Below are 6,039 nucleotides of genomic sequence, written 5' to 3' on the forward strand. Positions count from 1 at the left end.
TTTTGTGGTCCCACAGTGTACCATATTTCTTTAGCAAGCAAAGGGGTGAAGGTAAGAGACTGGTAGTGGTGGCATATACTGTTTAACATAGCTATTTATCCTTAGTGAGAGAAATCAGACCCAGTGTCTATTCACCTATACCTTGGCACTGCCATAGTAGATCATTTGATCTCTTTGAAATACTTACTGTGATAAGCTGAGGCATTTGGTAACTCTGTACCCATGCCACATCTTTAAATATACAGAAATATATGGGATATGTTAGCAATAAAGCAGACATAGAATTTATAACATCAGAATTTTCTTGGGTTTCTTTTCCATCAGAGTTGTGATTTTAATCTTGTTCTCTAGTATATGACCTAATAAAGATTATTTATTTACTTCTCTATCTCATCCAGCTCTAGTTTTAGCCATTACTGCCCTGTTATTCTTTTTCATAGCCTCTCCAAACATATATCGGATCAAAGGCCTTATGTTGTATCCTAGTTTTGGAGCATTCTCTTTTAGATTCTTCTGATAGAAATCTGTTGTTTGTATACCTCTTGAAGATTGATGGCCCATTAGAGTGGTATCTTGGGCTTTGATTCAACTGCCTTGGTTCAGCTAAACATTTGGACTCCTAAAATTGTCATAGACCATATTTGGAACAGTCTTTTTTGGGTGACATAGGATAGGAACCACAGTTTCCACACCAAAAGTATCAGGAATTCTTCTACAGGAGTCATTTTAGTAGTTACACAGAATTATAGCTCACGTGCAAGATTTGATACATGTCAAGAGAGTGTGATATTTTCCTAGGATTAAAAGTCTCATGCCCCATGGCATCCAATATCTCTGGTAACTACTTCATAGGACATAGCTTCCAGGATCCTTCCAGGGACATGCCAGCTACAAATGATAAACAACCAAAGGTATGGTGTCCCATCATGTATTTATAGGTCTCCAGGTACAGTTATATCTTACCAATCAGGAAACTACAACCAAACCAAAGTTTGGTTAACTTTGTTGTCCTTTGGTTAACAACATTCATGTAGAAAAAAGACAATCAGCATGTTTTGTGAACACCAGTATTTGCATTATTCAATGAGTGGGGCATTGATGTTTGCTTTCTAGTTGATTGGAATAGAATTTTGGCCAATTAGTTTTATATGGCCCACCATATCTTTTAATGCTGTAAGTCACAGGTAAATTTACAACAGAAAAACATGACAGTGTTTAGTAAACCAAGAAGTATAGTGATTTTTTAAGTATCCTTTTAATCAAATATGTTTCTTTCATTTTTGGTGGTATATTTAAAAAAATACCACCGGTAAATCTGGAGATCTACACAGTCTGAAATCATAATCAAGATTTTACTTTATTCCCTGGGCATGGGCTTTTAAAATGCTCAGTTATCATATAAGGGAGTTTATTTTTATTGGTACTTATAACAAGGCAGCAGGAAATGTTGGTCAAGTATTGCCACCTTTTGATCCTGCCTGGTTTTGCTGGCTAACACATACACAGATATTTCTTGAGTGTGACACTCCTTCATCAGAGTGGTCACAAAAATGGGTTCATTAGGCTTGTGTGCCCACCTTAGCTCCCTAGCCAGGCATCAGAGTTTAATTTGGTCAGTAGGCATCATTACTTCATGCCCACCTGTGACTGGGTTTCTGAGTAGTCTGGGAGTGAGCAGTTTTTCCTCTTAGCACAAACCTGAATTTACTCTGACCTGTATTCATTCCCACAAGCACAGAAAATCTTCTATTATGTTTCTTAGAACTTTGCTATGAGTAAGGGTAAATAAGATCCCCTATCCAGGCATCAGTATCTCATTAGCATCTCCCTCCTCCTCCTCCTCCTTCTCCTCCTTCTCCTCTTTCTTCTTCTTTCTCCTTTTTCCTTGTTTCTCCTTCTTCTTCCTTCTTCCTTCTTTCTTCCTTCTTTCTTCTTTTTTTTTTTAAAGATCTCTTCTACCTTCCAATCCTGTTCCTCTCATAGTACCTTGGACACTGGGTCAAAGTTCAGAAAAGTCTAGCCCATACTGTCATGCTTTAAATCAGTCTACTTAGACCTAATTATGTCAAGCCATCATTGGTGAACTGAGAAAGATATGAAGTAGCTCAAGCCTTATGTTAGGTATTGTTGTTAAGATGTTAGAATAAAAATCATTTAAATGTGTTATAGAAATGTTATTCTGAAAATTCTTGGCCATGCCAGTCCATCATTGTCAAGTTAACTAAAAGTGTGCTCCTCAAATCCCAATTTGATTTATGTAAAAATGCAAACATCTTGAAGTTTTACTTTCTGGTAAATACTTGTAATAATATATAATAAAACAAGCAGGTCATTTTACAAAAATCAGTCTATTTGGAAGAATATAGGACAGAAACCTTAGCTTAGCAGTAGGGCAGCACCAAACATTTGCCTTCTGAGGGAGTTGTGGCAGTCTCCTAACAGTGTAGCTCAGGTGCAGGAGAAGACGCATATAGGGTAGGTGGAGGATACTTCCTGGTTTAAAAGCCTCATGTCGCATTGGAGCTAGTATCTCTTGTAACAACTTCATAGCCATGGCTTCCAGAGTCTTCCTGAGAAATACGAAGTTACAGTAGTCATTTAGGGAAGCTCAAAGCAATGGCATGCCCATTAGGTATTTATAGTTCTCTCATTCCAAATACAATGTACCATAAAGTGTAATGTGGCCTACAACAAAGTTGAACTACCCTTACCATGTTACCAGAGCAGTAGAGCCTGGCTTCTGCCATATTTGTACGCACCAACAACTCTGTGGTATAGTTCACTTATTCTTACATCCCAGAACCTGTTACACTACCAGTCATAAAGTAAGTACTTTTTTGGGGGGGGGTTATTAAATAGACTTAAAATAAATTTTGCTTATTTAAAACAATTTTTTATTGAAGTATAGTTGACATAAAATATTAATTAGTCTCAGGTGCACCACATAGTAATTCAACATTTATATACATTACAAAATGATCACCATGATAAGTCCAGTTACCTCCCGTCACCATTAAAATCATTATAATATTATTGGCTTTATTTCCTGTGTTGTAGTTTACATCCTTGTGACTTTAAATTTAAAGAGGATATCCTGGCTCATTCTGAATGACTGTAATGATTGTGCAATACATCACCATTTATTTCTGCTCCTTTATCTATTCATACCCACTCTTCCCTTTCTGTGCTCAGCTTGCTTAGTTTGTGCCTTTCCTCTATACCTCTTTCTTAGAAAAGATCTCATTTGGTTTCCTGGCTTTGGATACCATTTATGTGCTGATTACTTGCAAATTTCTATGTCAGGTCTCTCACCCATACTGGAGATGTTTTTATTTAACTGCATATTCAACATCTCTACTTGAATAGTTGATAGGCATCTCAAATCACCCATGTGCAAAACAAGACTTTTGATTTCCTCCACTTGCCCTTCCCATTCATTCGACCTAGCCAGTCATTAAATAGTATCATTTTTTCCAAAAAGACTTACGAGTTTTAATCTCTCTTCATAATCTATCTATAGTCTATTCTACACATATCATTCAGAGATGACTTTCTAAAATAAAATCAGGTTAAGTACTTCCCTTCCTCAAAACCCTCCATTGGTTTCCACTACCTTAAGAATAAAATTCATGCATTTAATAATACTGTATAAAGTCTTTAATGATAGAGACTCAGCCTACTGCTTCATTTTTATTTTCTGCCGCATTTCCCTCTACTTATATATTCTACTATCCTTTTTCAGTTTCTTTGAACATGCCAAACCGGTTCCTATTTTCAACTATTTTGCATTTATTATTCTTTTTTGCCTGGAATGTCTTTTCCCTCATTTCATTCAAATTTCTGGTTCAATATTACTTCTTCAATATGGTTGTAAGGGCATTCATGTAAATTTAGGTCCCAGAGGAAAAATGATTGGATTATATTGGAATATTCTAAAGGTAGAGTCACAGCAGATGCTACATAACTGGTATCACATAAAAGCAGGCCTTCAGCTTTCACTTGTCCTTCTTAGCACTTTCTTGTCCTTCATGGACTTAGCCCCATACAATTTACCTACCCTAACTTGTTGCATGTAATGAACTCTGAGCTGGTCACTGCTTTCAGACTATAATCTTGGCTCCAGGATTCTCCCACCAACTGTTTTAGGTTTCCATGATCTAGTTTTCTCCTGGATCCTTTGTGATGCAGAACAGTCTCAGCTTCTTCTATCCTGACAGAACTCCCGGGAGCAACACTCCCATTAGCCTTGCCCTAGCCCTAGACTCCAGGATTTTTTTTTACTGTAGAAAATTTTATGCAGTTATTATTAGAATGTATTTATTAAACACTTGCCATGTGTCAGTTACTATCATTGTTAATTCCTTATGTTATGACTAAATTTTAACTTTATTGAAACATTGTGAAAACAACATCACCAAGGGAAAATTGCAACAGAGTCACTTAATGGTATGTACGAAAGTGTCATTATTTTAATTATTTTCAGAGTTAATGGTTTGGTAATATTTTCAATAATTAGTAGCTTCTGGATAAGCTCCAAAATGGATCTTAGTTTTAAGAATTTCATTTTATAGTAAATGTAAGAGTTATTAAGATTGGTGAAAAGTTTTAATAAAAATATTGAGTTAAAACTTTTGTTTTAGCAGGTAAAATAAAGATGATTTACTATAAAGAATTTTGAACTCTAAGCATCTAGAGAGATCACATTTAATAATCTTTAATAAAATAAACCCTATGCTGATTAATTTTGCTTGCAATTGTAATCCAAATTGTAGTAATGCAAAGGTTATTTGCTTTCATGTTCATAGTTTTTTAGGGTGTTCCTTTTGAAGAACAATTTTTCTCATTTGTATTTTGGTTCTTTAAATTGTATAAAAATAGGAAGTGCAAAATTAAATATTTTGTAAGTAATACCTGTGCTTTTTATACTCTGTTAAATGGGGTTATGCATTTTGATTTGATTTCCTGCTAAATATCAGCTGTTTTACATGAAACATAGGAAAACATAGTGATCATGAAGGAATGGTGAAAAGTAAAAACAGGAACATAACCTAAGCTATTGTCATCTTAAAATTTTATGTCTGGAACTGTGATATATTTTTTTATAGGGAATAAATTTAGTTTATAAGGAATATATCTTAAGATCAGAGAAAGTATTTAGCTACAGGTTAAGAGGCTTCAAGATAAACTAAACAAACGGATAATACATTTTACCCAAAATGAACTTCCTAAATAATTAGCAAAATTGTAAATCATAAGAATGAATGTGTACAATCATGATCAAAGCTCAAAATAGAACTACAAAATTTAGAACTGATTATAAAGTCTTCAGTAGTTCATGTATTGAAGGCATATGAATTTTCAGAGTAAAGAATCTGAAAAATCAGGTATATAGCTATCCTTGCTTACTTTGTAAAATAAGATATATCTAAGATTCGAAAATCTTTACTTTTTGGGGAATGAATAGTGTATTTATCACAAAATGTTGCCAAAAGAAACCAATCAATGCTTCCAAGATTATGTCTCAAGAGAATCCATACAGTTCATGTAAAGGGTAAAGATAAAATTGTTGGTTGTCTAAATTGATATGTAGAAAAAAGTGGGAGGAGAGAGTACATTATGACACAGGTACCCAAGAAAAGCCTAAAGTCATTAAGCGCTTATATTAAATTTACTCCAATTTAGATTTTGTTGTGTTTGCTTTTGTAAATGTCTTAGGGATTGATTCTTAGAGGTTTTATATAACTCTAGTTAATGGCTCATGTAGAGTCAAGTCCCTGCTAGAGGTGTCTATGGAAACCAGGATATTAAAGGATTTGGGATGCTGTGTACCTATACTCTAAGCACAGGATACTCGAAGTGTGATTACACAATGGGTTCTTAGGAAGGCTTAAAAGCTGATCTCCAATTGCATGTTCTCATTTGCTTCTCATTAAAATTAGTGACATTTTTGGCACCTATTCCAGTGATATTTAGGTGAACAGAGAATAAGTCCTTTTAATTCTATTAACATACCTGGGTTTTCATACTACTTTAATTACT

The sequence above is a fragment of the Leopardus geoffroyi genome, chromosome B1, assembly GCF_018350155.1.
Source record: "Leopardus geoffroyi isolate Oge1 chromosome B1, O.geoffroyi_Oge1_pat1.0, whole genome shotgun sequence".
NCBI classification, from domain to species: Eukaryota; Metazoa; Chordata; class Mammalia; order Carnivora; family Felidae; genus Leopardus; species Leopardus geoffroyi.